General features: G+C 44.1%; 5 non-coding genes across 5 annotated transcripts; 2 read left to right on the top strand and 3 right to left on the bottom strand.

Moving 5' to 3' along the window:
* Positions 1 to 13,142: 13,142 nt before the first annotated feature.
* On the bottom strand, positions 13,143 to 13,216 carry TRNAT-AGU (transfer RNA threonine (anticodon AGU)). The gene has a single exon. It is a non-coding gene; the product is annotated as a tRNA-Thr (tRNA).
* A 319-nt stretch (positions 13,217 to 13,535) lies between these two features.
* On the top strand, positions 13,536 to 13,617 carry TRNAS-CGA (transfer RNA serine (anticodon CGA)). The gene has a single exon. It is a non-coding gene; the product is annotated as a tRNA-Ser (tRNA).
* A 526-nt stretch (positions 13,618 to 14,143) lies between these two features.
* TRNAS-UGA (transfer RNA serine (anticodon UGA)) lies at positions 14,144 to 14,225 on the top strand. Its single transcript has one exon. It is a non-coding gene; the product is annotated as a tRNA-Ser (tRNA).
* Positions 14,226 to 15,084: 859 nt separating this feature from the next.
* On the bottom strand, positions 15,085 to 15,156 carry TRNAQ-CUG (transfer RNA glutamine (anticodon CUG)). Its single transcript has one exon. It is a non-coding gene; the product is annotated as a tRNA-Gln (tRNA).
* A 4,142-nt stretch (positions 15,157 to 19,298) lies between these two features.
* On the bottom strand, positions 19,299 to 19,370 carry TRNAQ-CUG (transfer RNA glutamine (anticodon CUG)). Its single transcript has one exon. It is a non-coding gene; the product is annotated as a tRNA-Gln (tRNA).
* Positions 19,371 to 22,155: the final 2,785 nt, after the last annotated feature.

Below are 22,155 nucleotides of genomic sequence, written 5' to 3'. Positions count from 1 at the left end.
GCTGATGTCATTCCTGGCCCGACAGTGGACCAGGTGACAACTTTGGAGGGTCGCGGTGGCGTTTTGGGGTGAGTGAGACACTTTTAAAGTAGTCTATTACCCCTTCCTGGCCAATATGTAGGTGTGTGTGAATTTTTTAGGAAATCCATTCAGCCGTTCGAGTGTGATTGAGGAACAAACATCCAAACACACAAACCCACAAACATCCAAACTCACATTAATAGGATTAGAGGTTCTTTAAAGGACCGACTGGGAACAATAACCAAAAAGTTTGGTGAAATTCTTGGGCAAACATTTTACATCTAGGGTCTAAAATGTTTCACCCGGCATTTATAAGTTGTTGATGAAATTGAGACGATGTGAGTTTCCCTGTTGAGATCATCCAAGCGTGAAAAATGATCTATCGATTTTGTTTTACTTTAGCAGAAGCTAAAAAATCCAAAGATGGAGAAAGCAGAGATTCTGGAGTGTACTGTCGAATTTCTCCAATCCAAGATGACATCTCCAAAGAGATCCCACGATAACCAACCCCAATTCATGGCATACCACTCCGGCTTCCAACAATGTCTTCAAAACACAGTGAACTTCATCACTCGGAATCATCAGTTGTCTCCCTCAAGCAAGGATTTCTTCTTTCAACAATTGTCTACCATGAACCTTTCTAGGATGTCCACTAGACCAAACCAAAGTTCCGGTCATCTCCATAGACTATTGCATCCAGCTTCTACTGAAACATCTAAATGGCTTCAGGAACACAACTGCACCCCTGCTGTAAATAATGGTAATATCCAAAGTGACTGGCGTTCTGGCCAAATGTGTAGGTCTTGGAGACCGTGGATGTAGGTGGACAATTTCTTTAAGGGTGTGGAGGAAACAGCTGTACCTGGGCCCTGGTGCTTAAGAAGGTCCAAAGGCCTCTATGCTATTTAACAAAAGACATCAATGTCATATTTGCTGAAGTCAGGGGCATAACTATCGGGGTAGATGCGGTAGTGGATGCCACAGACCCCGGGACACTAGGGGGCCCAGTGGGCCCCTCATGCTTTTTTGTTCTTAATAGGCCATTACCTGCTAGAGTAACCCTCAACAGGTAACGGGCCCAATTTACTTACCTATCCCTGCTTCTGCTCATGGGTAGCGGAGATGGTTGTGAGTAGGAGCAGAGATCAATAAGGAAGGCCACGGGCCCGCTAACTCCACAAACTCTGCTATCATTATACATGGAGGTCTTTTCAGACCCCCGAGAATAAGGATCAGAGGGCTAGGAGAGGTGAGAGAACATAAAAAACAGGGTTACTTACCTCTCCTGCACCCTGTCAAGCTTTGGTTCTGCTTAGTGATGTCCTAGATGTCACGTGGGTCGGGCCTGAGTAATTATGTATTGCGATGCAGGCCCGGCTCACGTAACATCTAGTCCATCGTTGAACATGGCTGAAATCAGCCGGGAGAGCGCCAGAGCCCAGGAGAGTTAAGTAACAGTGTTTTTTTTAATGTCTGTATCTTCCCTTAGGAATATACATTATACTTTGGGTTTGGAAAAGACCCCAGAGTATAATAATTGTTCACGGATGGTCCACAATGGGGGATAATACTGTGTGCAGGAGCCACTGTGGGGCATAATAATGTGTGCAAGGGCCACTGTGGGGGATAATACTGTGTGCCGGGGCCACTATGGGGAATAATACTGTGTGCAGGGGCCACTATGGGGGATAATACTGTGTGCAGGGGCCACTATGGGGTATAATACTGTGTGCAGGGGCCACTATGGGGGATAATACTGTGTGCAGGGGCCACTATGGGGCATAATACTGTGTGCAGGGGTCACTATGGGGCATAATACTGTGTGCAGGGCCACTATGGGACATAATACTGTGTGCAGGGGCCACTATGGGGCATAATACTGTGTGCAGGGGCCACTATGGGACATAATACTGTGTGCAGGGGCCACTATGGGGCATAATACTGTGTGCAGGGGCCACTATGGGGCATAATACTGTGTGCAGGGGCCACTATGGGGCATAATACTGTGTGCAGGGGACACTATGGGGCATAATACTGTGTGCAGGGGACACTATGGAGCATAATACTGTGTGCAGGGGACACTATGGGGCATAATACTGCGTGCAGGAGCCACTATGGGGGATAATACTGTGTGCAGGGGCCACTATGGGGTATAATACTGTGTGCAGGGGACACTATGGGGCATAATACTGTGTGCAGGGGCCACTATGGGGCATAATACTGTGTGCAGGGGACACTATGGGGCATAATACTGTGTGCAGGGGACACTATGGGACATAATACTGTGTGCAGGAGCCACTATGGGGGATAATACTGTGTGCAGGGGCCACTATGGGACATAATACTGTGTGCAGGGGCCACTATGGGGCATAATACTGTGTGCAGGGGCCACTATGGGGCATAATACTGTGTGCAGGGGCCACTATGGGGCATAATACTGTGTGCAGGGGACACTATGGGGCATAATACTGTGTGCAGGGGACACTATGGAGCATAATACTGTGTGCAGGGGACACTATGGGGCATAATACTGCGTGCAGGAGCCACTATGGGGGATAATACTGTGTGCAGGGGCCACTATGGGGTATAATACTGTGTGCAGGGGACACTATGGGGCATAATACTGTGTGCAGGGGCCACTATGGGGCATAATACTGTGTGCAGGGGACACTATGGGGCATAATACTGTGTGCAGGGGACACTATGGAGCATAATACTGTGTGCAGGGGACACTATGGGGCATAATACTGCGTGCAGGAGCCACTATGGGGGATAATACTGTGTGCAGGGGCCACTATGGGACATAATACTGTGTGCAGGGGCCACTATGGGGCATAATACTGTGTGCAGGGGACACTATGGGGCATAATACTGTGTGCAGGGGACACTATGGGACATAATACTGTGTGCAGGAGCCACTATGGGGGATAATACTGTGTGCAGGGGCCACTATGGGACATAATACTGTGTGCAGGGGCTACTATGGGGCATAATACTGTGTGCAGGGGACACTATGGAGCATAATACTGTGTGCAGGGGACACTATGGGGCATAATACTGCGTGCAGGGGCTACTGTGGGGCATAATACTGTGTGCAGGGGCCACTATGGGACATAATACTGTGTGCAGGGGCCACTATGGGGCATAATACTGTGTGCAGGGGACACTATGGAGCATAATACTGTGTGCAGGGGCCACTATGGGGCATAATACTGCGTGCAGGGGCTACTGTGGGGCATAATACTGTGTGCAGGAATGTGGTTTGTGTGCGGGCAGAGGAATAGGGGGTCAGGTTTGGTCAGGTTGAGTTTGGGGAGCCATCTCTTCATTGTTTACATCATTCTCATGCCCTCTTCTTATTAGTGGCAGTGCGTGGTATTGCACCTTTGTCCCATTCCCCGTGGCCCCAATGTGGACCACATACCTGAGTATTTTTGCCTCCTGTTGAGGTTGTGAATTGGAGGCTCTTCTTCGGTGGGACATATATATAGAGGAGATGGCATCGTAGGCAAATGTACTCACTTCTCATTTTGATTGTTACCCAAGGCCCCATTTTCTAGAAAACACCCCTTATGGATATAGAGCCCTCCACAACACACCCCATCAGCAGAAGGTCACTTCTTCACTCGCTGAAACAGATCGGCCATGTTTGTACCGTAGAAGACACCTAAAAAACCCTCTCAATGTTTTGATATCAGGTTGACCCCGGCTCATTCCAAGGTGGTTCGCCCATCTCTAGTCTTCACTATAACATGGTCCTACATCTCTGGGTGAGAAAATGAAGAGGTGGCCTGGAGAGAAGGTCTCCTGATGGTCTCCTTACACTGTATGACGGCACAATGTGATAACTATGTACGGTATTATTTATTATGCTAGGATTTATATGTCATGTTTGATGAATGAGACCAATAAAGTTGCGAGACGTTCCATGAAGAGGCCTCATTAATCCTTCATTAATCTTCTATGTCTCTTCTAAGCTTTGCGTCTTCCAATATGAGGCCATATTACTAGAATGACCCTCAGAACTATGGAGGGGGTTGTCCAAAAATATGCGGAAGCCCAAAGATTTCTATAGCACAGTAGAAGACACCAAAAATGGTTGTTGTGGAGGCCTCTCTGAGGAGGACATAATACTGTGGGGGCCACAGTGAGCAGGGTATTATATTCTGTAGGAGCTACAAGGGGCATTGTACTGTATGGGGACCACAAGGGTCGGGGCCACTGAAGGGGCATTGTACTGTGTGGAGGCCGTAAGGGACATTGGGCAGAGCCAAAGAGGGTATGGCGGCGGTATTACTGACACAGCTTATGAAACCTAAATGTGTCTCTCTTTCAGTCCCTTCATGGTGTTCGGGGTCCTAGTACAGATATAGCTTTGGGATGCCGGAGCTTCATTATACAATATGGTTTGGGGTCATATCATAAAAGGTCAACAAAACTTCTCTGTGAGTCTTCACCTTTTACAGCGGCCCCTGTGGTTGTTTCTTCACCCTGCGTTCCTTCCCCTATACACTGCCATTACTGCAGACAAGGATTTACTACATGGACAGAATTCATAAGATGTGCAACAGTGACACCTGCAGGCCAAGATGGGAAGGAGCAAGTATTAGCTAAAAACTAGAGCAATCATCTGATTACTATTACTATTATACATTATTAGGATTTATTATGGGAATCTTTTATAGTGTTCCCCCCCAAAAAAAAAACACCCTAATAATATGTTAATAAACTGACTAGGTGAATTTGTACTAACTGAGAGAGAACTGCTATGTAGTTCCGGATGTCTAGTGTTGGGGGGGGGGGGGGGGTCACCAGAGCTTAAATTGGTAATTGTCCACCCCATAATTTCCGCCCCATAGTGGCCCCTGCACACAGTATTATACCTCATAGTGGCCCCTGCACACAGTATTATCCCCCATAGTGGCCCCTGCACACAGTATTATCCCCCATAGTGGCTCCTGCACACAGTATTATGTCCCATAGTGGCCCCTGCACACAGTATTATGCCCCATAGTGGCCCCTGCACACAGTATTATCCCCCATAGTGGCCCCTGCACACAGTATTATCCCCCATAGTGGCCCCTGCACACAGTATTATCCCCCATAGTGGCCCCTGCACACAGTATTATACCTCATAGTGGCCCCTGCACACAGTATTATGTCCCATAGAGGCCCCTGCACACAGTATTATGCCCCATAGAGGCCCCTGCACACAGTATTAACCGGTTAAGGACCAGGCCCAGAAGTACATTAAGGACCGGGCCTCTTTTTTCAAAACTGACATGTGTCACTTTAAATGGCAATAACTTTGAGACGCTTTAACTTACACAAGTGATTTTGAAATTGTTTTTTCGTAACACATTATACTTCATGTTAGTGGTAAACACTAATCAATATTTTTGTATTTATTTATAAAAAAAACTAGCAAATTTGATGGAAATTTGGAAAAAATTGCAATTTTCAAAATGTGAAATTCTCTGCTTTTCAGGCAGATAGTCATACCACCCAAATACATGAATAAATATTATCTCCCATATCTCTGCTTTATATCGGCATCATCTTTTGATCGTCTTTTAATTCATTTTGGACGTTACAAGGCTTACAAGTGTAACAGCGATTTTCCAGATTTACAAGAAAATTCCTCAAACTAATTTTTTAGGGACCACTTCAGTTCTGAAAGGAATTATAAAGGCCTATATAATAGAAACCCCCATAAATCACCCCATTTTCAAAACTACACCCCTCAAATTATTCAAAACAGCATTTGGGATGTTTTTTAACCCTTTAAGCATTTCATAAGAATAAAAATAATATGGAGGTCAAATTTAGACATTTCATTTTTTTTCACTAATATATTCATTTAGACCTAAAATTAACACATTCACAAAGGGTTAAAGGAGAAAATGCATCTCACATTTTGTTATGCAATTTCTCCCGTGCACAGAAATACCCCACATGTGGGTGTAAACTGATTTTTGGGCACACGGCAGTGCACGAAAGGGAAGGAGTGACACTGGGTGTTTGAACAGCATATTTTGCTGGAATAATTTTCAGGCACCATGTCACATTTGCAGAGCCCTTAGAGTACCAAAACAATGGAAACCCCCCAAAAGTGACCCCATTTTAGAATCTACACCCCTCACAGAATTCATCAAGGGGTATAGTCAGCATTTTGACCCTACAGTTGTTCCACAGATTTTACTAACATTGGGATGTGTAAAAGAAAAATTACTAAAATGTCACTTTATCCCCAAAGTTTTCATTTTCACAAGGGGTTAAAGGAGTAAAAGCCCCCCACAGTTTGTTAAACAATTTCTCCTGAACACGGCAATACCCCATATGTGGCTATAATCTGCTGTATGGGAACATGGCGGGGCTCAGAATGGAAGGAGCGCTATTTGGCTTTTGGATGGCAGATTTTGCTGGAATAATTTTAGGTGCCATGTCGCATTTGCAGAGCCCCTAGAGTACCAATACAGTGGAAACCCCCTAAAAGTGACCCCATTTTGGAAACTACACCCCCCACAAAACATATCAAAGGGTAGAGTGAGCATTTTGACCCTACAGCTGTTTCACAGATTTTATTAACATTGGGACATGAAAATGAAAATTTACTTTTTTTCCAACAAACTGTCAATTTAGCCCCAAATTTTTCATTTTCACAAGAGGATAAAGGAGAAAAAGCTCCATAAAGTTCGTTACACAAATTCTGCTGAACACAGAAATGCCCCATATGTGGTCATAATCTGCTGTATGGGAACATGGCGGGGCTCAGAATGGAAAGAGCGCTATTTGGCTTTTGAAGGGCAGATTTTGCTGGAATATTTTTCAGGTGCCATGTCGCATTTGCAGAGCCCCTAGTGTACCAATAAAGTGGAAACCCCCTAAAAGTGACCCCATTTTGGAAACTACACCCCTCATAGAATTTATCTAGGGGTTTGGTGAGCATTTTGGCCTCACAGCTGATTCACAGATTTTATTAACAATGGGACGTAAAAATGAAAAATTACTTTTTTTTCCAATTAATCGTCCATTTAGCGCCATATTTTTAATTTTGCAAGTAACTGAAGAATTAAAAGCCCCCCAGAGTTTGTTACACAATTTCTTCTTAACACGGCAATACCCCATATGTGGCCATAATCTGCTGTATGGGTATACGGTGGGGCTCAGAATGGAAAGAGCGCTATTTGGCTTTTAGAAAGCAGATGTGGCTGGAATAGTTCTCAGGTGTCATGTCGCATTAGCTGAGCCCCTAAAGTATCAATACAATGGAAACCCCCCATTGTGACCCCATTTTAGAAACTACACAGGTGACAGTAAACTGGAATTCACCAAGAAGTGACCCCATTTTGTAGGGACAATTTTAGGGCCTCTGCAAATGTGACGTGGTGTCCAAAAACAAAGAATATAAATCTGCACTCCAAAAGCACATATCGCTCCTTCACATCTGCGCCCTGCTGGGTACCCAAATAGCGGTGTATGCCCACATGTATGACACTGGTGTACCCCGGATAATGGACTTAATGCCATATGTGGGTATAAATGGCTGTTTGGGCACAGCCGGGCACAGAAGTGAAGGAGCGCTATTTTGGTTTTTGGAGCACAGTTTGGTTTTAGGACACCATGCCACTTTTGCAAAGCCCCTGAATTGCCAATAAAGTGGAATCCGCAGACATGTCACCCCATTTTGGACACTAGCCCACTCATGGGATTTATCAAGTGGCAAGCATTTTTCACCCTTGAGTGTTGCATTTATTTAGTTTCCAGAAATGAAATCACAGCTGATAATGAGAAGTTAAAAATGAAAAATTTCCAGAGATTCGCCATTTTAGTGCCCGATATGTTGTGCCCAACTTATGTCAGCAGAGACACTCCATAAACTGGTAAGCGGGTATCCTGGGCACAACAGCTTTTAGAGCGTTCATCTCTGATACAAGGCGGGCACAACATATTACGCACTGAAATGACGTATTCCTGGAAAAATGGTCATTTTCACCTCTCACAATCAGCTTCGTATTCATTTATGGATAATAAGTTATAGCAACACTTGGGGGTTAAAAATGCTCTCTGTACCCCTGGAGAAATCCTTCAGGGGTGTAGTTTCCAAAATAAGGTCACATATCAGGGGATTCCACTTTACTGGCATTTCAGATCTACAAAAGTGTCATGGCATCCAAAAACCAAACCGTCTGTGCTCCAAAAACCCAATAACCCTTCTTCCCTTTTGCGTCCAGCTGTGCCCTAATATCAGTTTATACCCACATATGACATTACATACGTTATCCCGGGTACACCAGTGTCATACATGTGGCATATATGTGTCATAAACTGCAGTTTGGGCACACAGCAGGGCGCAGAAGCGAAGGAGCGCGATGCGGCTTTTGGAGTACAGATTTTGATGTTTAGTATCTGGACGCCATGTCATGTTTGTAGAGCCTGTAAGGTACCAGAAAAGTGGATTCCCCAAAGGAGTGACCCCATTTTGAAAACTGCACCCCTCAAAGAATTTCTCAAGGGGTGTAGTGAGTATTAGTATCCCGGACGTGACTGCACAGCGGATGGCGAAGAGGGAATATATAAGCTGTGCGGAGGACATTGCAGACACCAAATTCCCTACTATGTCCCAGTAGCTCCTATGTTTGGGGGAGTCACTCTGGGGGTCACATTGGGGGTCACTTCTGGTGTTTTTTCGCTCATAAGCTGTAAATCTGGGGTGTCCCCTGATATTCGCTCGCACAGCTTATATATTCCCTATCTGCCGCAGCCAGTTGTGTTCTAATAATTTGGCGATTTTTGGGGGGTTTTGCCTTGACATTGCTAGATGCTATATTTTCTTTATTTTTCTGGTGACACGGCCATATAAGGGCTTGTTGTTTGCAGGATGAGATGCATTTTGTAATGACACCATCTTTGGGTGCCTACAACTTACTGATTACATTTTATTAACTCTTTCTTGCTGGATTAAAAAAAAAAAAAATCAATCCTGCATTGAGTTTTACATTTTAAATTTTTCGCCATGCAGCGTACAGTATAAGTGACATGTGTCCTTTATTCTGCAGGTCGGTACGGTTACGGCGATACCTCATTTATGTTATTTTTTTATGCGATACTAAGTCTGCAGAACAAAAACACATATGGGGACATAAATCAATGTTTTTTGCATCGCCATCTTCTGAGAGACGTAACATTTTTATTTTTCGGTTGACAGTGTTGGTTGAGGGCTTATTTTTTGCGGGAAAATGTGCGCTTTTTATTGGCACTGTTGTGGGGTGAATATGACTTTTTGATCACTTTTTATAGCATATTTTGTAGGATGAGATGGCAAAAAATCATTATTTCCGGCGAGTTTTTTCCGTTTTTTTTTTTCCGACGTTCACCGTGTACATTAAATATTATTTCAGTTTTATTGTACAGGTTGTTACGGACGCGGCGATACCAAATATGCATTGCTTTTTTTAATTTTTAGTGCTTTTTTTTTATATAATTCATTTTGTATAGAAAAAAGGGATTTTTGGACTTTAGAACTTTATTACTTTTTTCATACACTTTTTTTTTTTTTTTTAACTTTTTTTTTACTTTTTCATGTGTCCCTTTTAGGACACTTGAATCAGTTGATGCTTTGATGAAAGCACCAACTGATTCAGCACAGTAGCAGACAGGACACGAGCAGGACATGAGCCTGCTCGTGTCCTGTAAGCTGCAGAGGAAGTGAGACACATCGCTCACTTCCTCCACCGCCTGGCAGGATCACCAGGTATGTGGGGGCTCCGGTAGTCTGGGGTCACTGGCCAGACCCCAGACTACCTTCTACTGACATCGGCACCCCCCGATCTCGCCGCGGGGGGTGCCGATTGGGTTAACTTGTCGGCGGATCCCTTTCGATCGCGCCGTGATGTTTGACGGCGCGATCGAAAGGGTTAACACGTCCAGTCGGACTCAGTTAGTAACACCTAACCCCTGTCCCCCCGCACCCCTCCCCCCGCCAGAAAGGTACCTAAAGGCCGGACGTATTTCGGCAATAGTCCGGTCTTTAGGTACCAGCACATGAGGCCGTAAATTTACGTACGGCGGTCCTCATGTGGTTAAGCCTCATAGTGGCCCCTGCACACAGTATTATGCCCCATAGTGGGCCCTGCACATAGTATTATGTCCCATAGTGGCCCCTGCACACAGTATTATGCCCCATAGTGGCCCCTGCACACAGTATTATGTCCCATAGTGGCCCCTGCACACAGTATTAAGCCTCATAGTGGCCCCTGCACACAGTATTATCCCCCATAGTGGCCCCTGCACACAGTATTATCCCCCATAGTGGCCCCTGCACACAGTATTATCCCCATAGTGGCCCCTGCGCACAGTATTGTGCCCCATAGTGGCCCCTGCACACAGTATTATCCCCATAGTGGCCCCTGCACACAGTATTATGTCCCATAGTGGCCCCTGCACACAGTATTATCCCCATAGTGGCCCCTGAACACAGTATTACCCCCATAGTGGCCCCTGCACACAGTATTATCCCCTATAGTGGCCCCTGCACACAGTATTATCCCCATAGTGGCCCCTGCACACAGTATTATCCCCCATAGTGACCCCTGCACACAGTATTATCCCCCATAGTGGCCCCTGCACACAGTATTATGTCCCATAGTGGCCCCTGCACACAGTATTATGCCCCATAGTGGCCCCTGCACACAGTATTATGCCCCATAGTGGCCCCTTCACAAAGTATTATGCCCCATAGTGGCCCCTGCACACAGTATTATGCCCCATAGTGGCCCCTGCACACAGTATTATCCCCCATAGTGACCCCTGTACACATAGTATTATGTCCCATAGTGGCCCCTGCACACAGTATTATGCCCCATAGTGGCCCCTGCACACAGTATTATGTCCCATAGTGGCCCCTGCACACAGTATTAAGCCTCATAGTGGCCCCTGCACACAGTATTATCCCCCATAGTGGCCCCTGCACACAGTATTATCCCCATAGTGGCCCCTGCGCACAGTATTGTGCCCCATAGTGGCCCCTGCACACAGTATTATCCCCATAGTGGCCCCTGCACACAGTATTATGTCCCATAGTGGCCCCTGCACACAGTATTATCCCCATAGTGGCCCCTGAACACAGTATTACCCCCATAGTGGCCCCTGCACACAGTATTATCCCCCATAGTGGCCCCTGCACACAGTATTATCCCCCATAGTGGCCCCTGCACACAGTATTATCCCCATAGTGGCCCCTGCACACAGTATTATCCCCCATAGTGACCCCTGCACACAGTATTATCCCCCATAGTGGCCCCTGCACACAGTATTATGTCCCATAGTGGCCCCTGCACACAGTATTATGCCCCATAGTGGCCCCTGCACACAGTATTATGCCCCATAGTGGCCCCTTCACACAGTATTATCCCCCATAGTGGCCCCTGCACACAGTATTATGTCCCATAGTGGCCCCTGCACACAGTATTATGCCCCATAGTGGCCCCTTCACACAGTGTTATGTCCCATAGTGGCCCCTGCACACAGTATTATGCCCCATAGTGGCCCCTGCACACAGTATTATGCCCCATAGTGGCCCCTGCACACAGTATTATGCCCCATAGTGGCCCCTGCACACAGTATTATGCCCCATAGTGGCCCCTGTACACAGTATTATGTCCCATAGTGGCCCCTGCACACAGTATTATGCCCCATAGTGGCCCCTGCACACAGTATGATGTCCCATAGTGGCCCCTGCACACAGTATTATCCCCCATAGTGGCCCCTGCACACAGTATTATGTCACATAGTGGCCCCTGCACACAGTATTATGCCCCATAGTGGCCCCTGCACACAGTATTATGCCCCATAGTGGCTCCTGCACACAGTATTATCCCCCATAGTGGCCCCTGCACACAGTATTATACCCCATAGTGGCCCCTGCACACAGTATTATGCCCCATAGTGGCCCCTGCACACAGTATTATCCCCCATAGTGGCCCCTGTACACAGTATTATGCCCCATAGTGGCTCCTGCACACAGTATTATCCCCCATAGTGGCCCCTGCACACAGTATTATGTCACATAGTGGCCCCTGCACACAGTATTATGCCCCATAGTGGCCCCTGCACACAGTATTATGCCCCATAGTGGCCCCTGCACACAGTATTATGCCCCATAGTGGCCCCTGCACACAGTATTATGCCCCATAGTGGCCCCTGCACACAGTATTATCCCCCATAGTGACCCCTGTACACATAGTATTATGTCCCATAGTGGTCCCTGCACACAGTATTATGTCCCATAGTGGCCCCTGCACACAGTATTATGCCCCATAGTGGCCCCTACACACAGTATTATGTCCAATAGTGGCCCCTGTATTATGTCCCACTGTGGACACCCATGAACAATTATTATACTCAGGGGGTCTTTTCAGACCCCAGAGTATAATAATCGGAGGCCCAGGAGAGGCTACAAACATAAAAAACACTGTTACTTACCTCTCCTGGGCTCTAGCGTACTCTTGGCTGATGTTGGCTATCTTCAATGATGGAAGAGACGTCTCTTGAGCCAGGCTTGTGTCGCAGCGTATTATTCAGTCACTATGTGGTGGTATTATTTTGGTAGTTACATTTGGTTGTACAATGGTTTATATTTTATCACCATATAATTGTTTTACTTATCTATCTATATACATAGTGACGGTCACCCACTGTTGCTCATCCTTGTTATTCAATTGTAGTTCAATCAAAAATTTTCTACAATCCTTGTTTTAGATCCTTCCCCTGGCCACCTCCTGCCATTGCTAACCTATTGGCAGACAATGTTTGCATTATGGGGGTGCCAACGGCCTTTTCTTGGGATATCCCTCTCCTCTTATAAGGCCACTTAAGTGTCACTGTTGCTATTGACCATGATACCTATGGGGTTAAACTGATAGGAACAGAGTTATTTCCTAATATAGCTGGCACGGGCGCAGCTCATAAGCCCACAGTATAGCACAGTAATTTGTGGGAATAATCTGCTTATGATGATGTATTATTACAATGCAGGGTGACAAGGGGTTATTCTGTATTCAGCTCCCAAAAACATCAAATTAAAAACAATTAAAAAAAAAAAAAAAAATTCACAAAAAATTAGGCACTGCTGAGATTCGAACTCAGGATCTCCTGTTTACTAGACAGGCGCTTTAACCAACTAAGCCACAGCGCCACACACTGTTTGTTGGATTTTTTTATGGTAGCTTGGATGACTACCTAGACAATGTTTTTGCAAAAAAAAAGTTTTTTTTTAATACTATTAAACTATAAAAATTATGATATAACTTTGTACTTTTTAATTTTAATAATCTACTATCAAGCCTTAGGCCCCGACAATGCGAACAGAAAGTATCTCAGTATCCATGTCACCCAATTATTAAAAAATTCCAATAAAAAAAAAAAAAACCCTTCAAAACAAACCTCTAAAACCAGCAGAAATGGCTGGAAAACTTTTTTTTTTTCTAAAAACTTTTTGAAGTGTCTGTCAGTCAGCTGTGATGGCCGAGTGGTTAAGGCGTTGGACTCGAAATCCAATGGGGTCTCCCCGCACAGGTTCAAATCCTGTTCACAGCGAAGGTGGCTAAATTTTTTTTTTCTCTTTAAATTTTATAATTTCAATAAAAATAAACTAATATTAAAAAACACAAGTCAACCATGTAAAAATTGAAAGACGGCATCTCACCCCAGAACAAACTATAGGCAATAGGTTACTCTAGTAGGTTGGGCCACCTTGAGTTTTACCTGTAATGAGGACAAGTATACGCTCACCGCTCTGTCTCTGTCTCTGTCTCAGTGTTTGATCTTGATCTTAGAGCACATGTTCCCACCTGTTCACACCTGTAAGATGACTTTCCTGTTCTAATGTAACCTGATCCCTAACCTGCTATATACTATACTTACTCAGACATCCAGCCTCCTTCCTAGTCCTTCGCTCTCTTATCTCAACGCTGTCTCTGGGCCGACGAACAAAAGTTAAAGAGACACTGACTTCAAAAAGATCTGTCCATACCGTAGGTCCATTAAAGGGTCATTTGATTGACTGGCCACCCACCAAAGGGCAAACCATGACAAAGCCTCCATGGAGGTGGCTGTACCATGAGCTGTGATGGCCGAGTGGTTAAGGCGTTGGACTTGAAATCCAATGGGGTCTCCCCGCGCAGGTTCGAATCCTGCTCACAGCGGTGGTTCACTTTTTCACAAATTCTCACACGTACATCATTTTTGGGATACATCTAATTTTGAAAGTAAAATTTTTATTTTTCTAGTTCGTTCTATAATTTCCATCTTTTTTATTTCAGATTTTTATAAATATTTTTTCTTTTTTATCAACTAGCTAAAAAAGGAATTAAAACGGGGTGAGAGTTGTTTCCTTTATATATATATATATATATATATATATATATATATATATATATATATATATATATATTTTTTTTTTTAATAAAGTGCCACTGATATTTTTGTAAATTTTTACCTGTACCGTCAGGGCATTTTTATATACGAGACAAAGTTTTATGTCGCCAGGGGGCAGTAACAATTTTTTAATTTTTTTTTTTTTTAAATTTTTTTAAATTTTTTTTAATTTTTTTTTTTATTTTCCCTTTTTCACACATCCACAATTTTTTGGCATACATAGCCGTTCATGTCCCTCTATTTATTCAGACAGCCAATTTTATTTTTTATGGACCATAGGTCCATGAAAAAAAATGGTAGAATGTTTAATTTTTTCAAGGATGTGTCATATCAATGTGAGTGTAGGGGACCATGAAAAAGATACGGATTGCACCCAGGGATATTAAAAAAATAGGAAGGGTTGAAAAAAAGTTGATGTTTTTCATACATTTCAGCTGACATTGACATCTTACTCCCATGACCGTAGCTACACCATATAAGAACATTCTTGAACAGTTGCATAAATGTTGAACCAGTAGTTCGGCAATTGGCAAGTAGATAAAATAATAGACTGACTTTAAACCCAAATAATACTGAAAAAAAGAAAATAACAAAAATAACAAAAAAAAAAAAAAATTAAAAATTTTCAGGTCCCACCGAGATTTGAACTCGGATCGCTGGATTCAGAGTCCAGAGTGCTAACCATTACACCATGGAACCCTTGATGAGTACCTCCCCAATTATTAACCTCTCAGATGCTGTCATCAAATGTGATCCTTGACTATTGTAAACTTTCAGGGGGTCAAAAAATAAGTTAAGTAGAAAAATTTTATTATTAAAAAACATGAAGTAAAGATAAAAATTATCCCCATTATCGTAATTGTACAAATTAAAAAAAATACACAATAGGTATCAACACATCTGAAAATGTCCAAACTATTGAGATAGAAGGTGATTTCCTAAAAATTTACAAAAATTCATCAAAATATAATATATTCCCTAAAATGTAGCAATGTTAGGAAGTAGCTAAAATAATAGAATCTCCTGAAGCCCAAATAATATAGTGCCATAAAATATGAGGAATAAAAGCAAATTTAATTTAACATTTTTAATTTTATTTTAAAGCATTAAAAAACACCCACAGTATAATGCTCCACAATGGACTTATATAGTATAATATGCTCCACATAGCCAACCTCACCACAGTATAATGCTCCACAATGGTCTTATATATTATATTATATTATATTATATTATATTATATTATACTCCACATAGCCCACTCCATCACAGTATAATTCTCCACAATGGCCTTATATATTATATTATGCTCCACATAGTCCACCCCATCAAAGTATAATGCTCCACAATGGCCTTAGATAGTATAATATGCACCACATAGTCCACCCCCATCACAGTATAATGCTCTACAATGGACTTAGATAGTATAATATGCACCACATAGCCCACCCCTATCACAGTATAATGCTCCACAATGGCCTTATATAGTATAATATGCTCCACATCATCCACCCTCACCACAGCGTAGTGCGCCACAATAGTCTTATATATAGTATAACTAGCTTTTACCCGCGACTTCGTCTGCGGTGATTTGAGAATTGGGCTGACACAGAAGTGTGAAACTGTAAAAGTGCTTTAAAAAGTTTGGTGGGCTAGCAAATGTGATGTGATGTGTTGTATTGTGTATGTAGTGATACAGACAATGTGATGTGTTGTATTGTGTATGTAGTGATACAGACAATGTGATGTGTTGTATTGTGTATGTAGTGATACAGACAATGTGATGTGTTGTATTGTGTATGTAGTGATACAGACAAAGTGATCTGTTATATAGTGGAAAGCTATATGTAAATGTGAGTGAGTAGAGTGAGGGCTACTCCTGAGGTGACAGTAAGGAGTGTGCAGGCAGGTTGAGGCAGGAAATGCCAGGCAGTGTGTGTGAGTCTATAGCTGGGGCTAGGAGTCCTGCTTTTGTGAGTCTCCTGCTAGGAAGCCATGTTGTTTAGTGGCACCCTACAATGTGATGTGTTGTATTGTGTATGTAGTGATACAGACAATGTGATGTGTTGTATTGTGTATGTAGTGATACAGACAATGTGATGTGTTGTATTGTGTATGTAGTGATACAGACAATGTGATGTGTTGTATTGTGTATGTCGTGATACAGACAATGTGATCTGTTATATAGTGGAAAGCTATATGTAAATGTGAGTGAGGCTCCTCTTGAGGTGACAGTAAGGACTGTGCAGGCAGGTTAAGGCAGGAAATGCCAGGCAGTGTGTGTGAGTCTATAGCTGGGGCTAGGAGTCCTGCTTTTGTGAGTCTCCTGCTAGGAAGCCATGTTGTTTAGTAGCACCAAAAGTAGCCTGTGACTCAATCCTAAGGGAAAACTATGTTTGTGGAAAATTGCACGCAAATCCGTCCAGGCGTTTTAGCGTGATTGAGGAACAAACATCCAAACTCACAAACATCCAAACACACAAACTTTCACACTTATAATATTAGTAGGATATGCTCCACATAGTCTATACATCACAGTATAATACTCCACAATGGCCTTATATATAGTATAATATGCTCCACATAGCCTACCCCTATCACAGTATAATGCTCCACAATGGCCTTATGCAGTATAATATGCTCCGCATAGCCCACTCCCACCACAATATAATGCACAGTAGTATCCTAAGAAGCCCCACACAATATAATATGCTCCACAGTGGCCCCACATATTGTGTCACCTATAGTATATTGACCCTTTCTGGTTCTCCCACAGAAAAATGCACAAATAAAATACTACGTGAGTTACAGCCAGGACACCCCTATGGCCCAGGGTACAAGGCACACCGGGCCATCAGTAACATGAAGCAGACGGGCACAAGGATGTCACTGCTCAGAGATCCCAATGTCTTTCAGCACTGCAGACAATGCTACTCAGTATATAGAATAACCTACTGGTATATATAGAACACGTGCCAGTATAGTCATGGCCTAACGTTCTCTTTGCAGATTAGTCTCTCGCACCCCATGTCATGCCCAGACTGGAGCGGCTCTGACGTGACTCTCTGAGCTCTGTACATACCTGACATTACTCAGCTGCAGACTCAGGCTTCTGATCAGAATGCAAGGAATCAGATGTATGCAGAATATTTCAGCGCTGTCCCTTTAAGAATATTACCATCCAAACAGATCTTTTAGCAGTTCCTCGTTAGTATAGTGGTAAGTATCCCCCCTTGTCACGCGGGAGACCGGGGTTCGATTCCCCGACGGGGAGGCTAAGCTTTTCTGCTCTTTTGACTGTATACATTACATAGAAGGGTCTGGATATTTTCATACTGTGAAGATTCAGAAGTTATTATACACTGTAAGGCATCTTCTATAATAGCACCTACTTGTATTTAACTCCTCGTGTACCTATTTTAATATACTACTGGATTTAGGAAACAGAGGGCTATCCTGATGTACCTGATCTCTGTGTTCCAACCATTGGATTTGTCTGATTCTGCATTTGTCTGCTGTCCTGACCTGACTGATACCCGTGTACCGGCCTTGGCTTGTCCCATCTCTGCTCCAGTCTGCTCATCTAGATCTGCCTGATACCTCATACCGACTCCTTGGCTTATCTTACCCCATCCAGTGCTGTATACCAGAGTCTGTAGGATCTTTGGAAGAATATGCAAATCTGACTTCCATGATGTAATTAGGAAGCGAGTGCCTCAGGCATGCACACCAATAGGGGGCGCTCACTGAGAATGTGCAAGTCTATCTTCCATGATGTAATTAGGAAGACAGACTCTCAGTCAAGCAAAACCTATAGAGGGCGCTCCCTTTAACATCATGCTGACCTTCTCAGAGGCCTTTGTTTGCAATGATGTTGGGATTATACCAGGTAGTCTCTCAGCCAAGGACAGCTGTTTTGATGTGTTGCATCTCATCAGCTTGGCGCAGAGAGGACTGACCTGGCAGAGGTGAGAGGCTTATGTATGATCTTTGGTCAGATAGCGACTTGGTAGCCTGCCCATTGTGAAGACCCCATACAGAGGGTGAATACTGGGGAGGTCACTTGGATAACGCCCTTGTGAGCGGGCCAAGGCCAAACAAATCAAGTGGACTGAATTGAGATTGGTGACCCTCACAAGACTCATTATTTCATGTACATTCCCGAAGATTAACCACTTGAACCGGAAGAACTATTATTGTACTCTAGGGGTCGATTCAGACCTCGGAATATAATATGCTAAAGTGTGGAAACATAGTAAACACTGATACCTTCCTTCACCTCTCCTGAGCTCTCTCACACCATATGGTGCTCCGTTGGGATCCTCTTCGGTCACCTTCCATCCTCCTTTGTGAAATCATAGGCCTTGGAGGATCGCTGAGGCCTTTGATTGGGTCTCAGGGGTCATGTGAGGTGCACCAATATCATGGCAACTTAAGGGAAGTTTCATGACCTTGGTGTATTCTGCCCAAGGTCATGAAACTTGAGTCCCCTGAGCTCCATGACATTGCACAGGAGGCCAGAAGAGACCATAAAAAGACCCCGAGAGAGCCCAGAAGAGGTGAGGCCACATGAATATCATTGACTATTACACTATAACTGTAAAAGTGCCCTACTATAGTTATAGAGTCCCCCCACCCACTTAATAACAGAATTACACACACAGGTAATTTTATGAACTGTAGGGGGCACTATAACTGTAATAGTGCCCCCCCCTCCCCAAAACACACAGATAATATTTCCTATGAGGGATACTACAAATTTAAAGTAGTCTGGTAGTCGGCAAGTAGGTAATATAGTAGAATGGCTTTGAGACCAAATAATATGGTGCTATAAAAATTATAGGTCCCACCGAGATTTGAACTCGGATCGCTGGATTCAGAGTCCAGAGTGCTAACCATTACACCATGGAACCCTTGGTGGAAGACACTCCCCTATTAACCTCTCAGTTGCTTGATTTTGACACAGGAAATGAATGGGCCTAGTCCGGAGGGTGGTGTCGCGAGGTGGACGCCGGGGCTGGAATCCACCTGAAGAAAGGGCAGCTCGCTTCCTTCCGTGAGTGGGAACATACCGCTCACGTAAAAAAGGAAGCTAGCGGTCTACATAGACCTCTATGGTGAGGGGGCGGATTCTGAGGTGAATTCGGCGTCAAAATCTGTCCCCTCTTGCCCCGAGTGAACGAGCTCTAAAGGTGTCATAATATACATAATACATAGATTTTTTTTTTAGATATTTTTTCTCTTTGCAAAGACTCCCTAAAATAATAGAATGGCTTGAAGACCAAATACTATAGTGATATAAAATAGGAAGAGGCTAAAAAAAAATGGCAGTCCCACTGAGATTTAACATTAATTTTTTTTTTTAAAGTGTTAAAACATAAAAATACAATATAAATTAGAAGTGCTGTAATCTGATCGGCGGATTAAAGGGAACAGCTTTTTGTTTTTCTGATCAGTGAATTCATCATCACAGTAATAATGCCCTCTTTGTCCCAACGTTGTAATAGTGCCCCCATATGGTAACAATGCCCCCGTAGTGCTCCGTCACAGTACAATACTCCCGTCTGCCCCACAGAGGTAATATCGCCTAATATTAATAACCAAAATCTAGCACCTAACTTTGTCCCATGACAGAGAGCAGCTCAGCTTATGGACCTTTCCTGGGTTGTGGCCTGCACCATGCAGATGATATCACTACATCAAGCTACTAATACACAGAAACGGTCATAAAATGTGATCGAGAAATGTGGCCACGAATGCAATAGCAATGTAAATACAAAAAGTGGGAGCAACACACTGTTAGTGTTAGGACTGTCTGGGGCCTCCGCTATGCAGGCCTGCTCTCTGTCCCGCGCTGGGATGCCACTGGTTCCCGCACAGGGTAGGCCGGAAGCCTCCGCTTGAGTATGTGGAGGTTCCAGTTTCCCAACAGCGCCGGAGCTGGTACTTCCGGGGTCAGGGGGGTCAGCGGTGGGCCTGAGGCTACTTAGGCCTCATTCTGGCTGCTGGTTATTCGTTATACCTACGGCATCAGCTCCCCTAGTGACGAGCCTCTCTTGCCACTTGTTCCCGTCACCTGCCTCCTGTCCCTGGATTTCTTGGATGTGTTTGACCTGGCTTGCTTTACAGACCTCTACTCCATGATCCTGATTTGGCACCTTCCTGACCTCTTGTTTATGACCTTTTGGCTTTCTCCTGACCTTCCTTCTCGGATCCTGATTTGGCTACTCCGCTAACCTCCTGTGTATGACCCTGCTCTCCTGACTACGCTTCTGCCTCTGCCTTCTAATACCACATGACCTCCAGTTAATGACTCGGCTTGTTTGACCCTAAATTTGCTTCTTTGGTGTCTACGTGACTTCCCTGGATTACTTTCCTACACACCTGCTTTTCCGAACCATCCTGGTCTTCTGGACTTCACTCTAAGGTTAGTGTCTGGGTCTTTCTGGGTCCTCCTACTTGGGGATCGCTGGATTCGTGTCGCTCTCTGGGCAGTTGCGGATCTGGGCCCTGGACTTTTACCAAGTCCAACTCCACCATCAGGAGCTCTGGCGATGAACTCTGGGACCTGGTTCCACTCCGGTTCAGAGAGCGTAACATACCCAGGACTGTTTTTGCCTCAGTGCTTGGGGATTCTAGGTGCCCAGGACTTACTGAGTTATCTGTTGCATCACGTTCCTAACAGCGAGCACTGGCAGCATTACTGTTATACCTACTGTATATAAAATACATGAATATGAGGTTCTTAGCTAGCACTTTGATCAAATTGTTTAAGCCCATCTGCCATGACTATGTGGGGTATATTAAGCATAACATGGTTGAAACACACATGCCCTTAATTCATTGGAGGCCAAGGCTCAAAGAGAGGTAAGTCACTTTAGTGTAGGGTCGATTCTAGAAGAGGTCGTCTTGTCACTGGCAGATGGGCTTATACAATTTCATCAACAGGTAAACCAAGAACCTCATGTTTGATGTATTTTTATTTATATAGTAGGTATTTGCACTAATGATCTTGGTGCTTTTTGCGTTTGTATCACTACACCAAGCTGTCCTGTCCCAGAACCTTGTAGCCTGCAGCTGTGATACTCTCATGGTATTCAGCTATATTCCAATTTAGGATATAGTTACTGATACCATACCTTCAGTGAAGCAGCAAATTTAGGTATCTAAATTGCACCGCTGTGGCCCATACAGTATAATATGCTCCTCAGTTGTCCACCTACAGTATAATGCTCCACAGTGGCCTTATATAATATAATATGCTCCGCATAACTCACCCCCACCACAGTATAATGCTCCACAGTGGTTTCACATAGTATAATATTCTCCTAAGAAGCCCCACACAATATAATATGCTCCACAGTGGACCAACAGGTCACAGAACTGACACATATACAGATGTAGCTAAAAGTGGAGATACTAAGACAATGCTACTGAGTATATAGACTAACCTACTGGTATATAATACGTGCCAGTATAAGATAATCATGGCCCAGGGCCGGCTCCAGGTTGTTATGGGCCCTTGGGTGACAGCTTCAGTGGGCCCCCTTGTGGAGGAGGCCGGAGTCGGGACAAAGCGAGTGACATCACGCAGAAGCATGGTGTCACCTACGCCATACCTCCCAACTTTTGAAGAGTAGAAAGAGGGACAAAATGATGCCGCGGCAAATTTAGCTCCACCCACTTTTATGTTGACTC

Source organism: Leptodactylus fuscus, chromosome 5 (genome assembly GCF_031893055.1).
Source record: "Leptodactylus fuscus isolate aLepFus1 chromosome 5, aLepFus1.hap2, whole genome shotgun sequence".
Taxonomy (NCBI): Eukaryota; Metazoa; Chordata; class Amphibia; order Anura; family Leptodactylidae; genus Leptodactylus; species Leptodactylus fuscus.
Note: the sequence above shows the minus strand (reverse complement) of the source record. Positions and strands in the feature narration are given on the sequence as shown.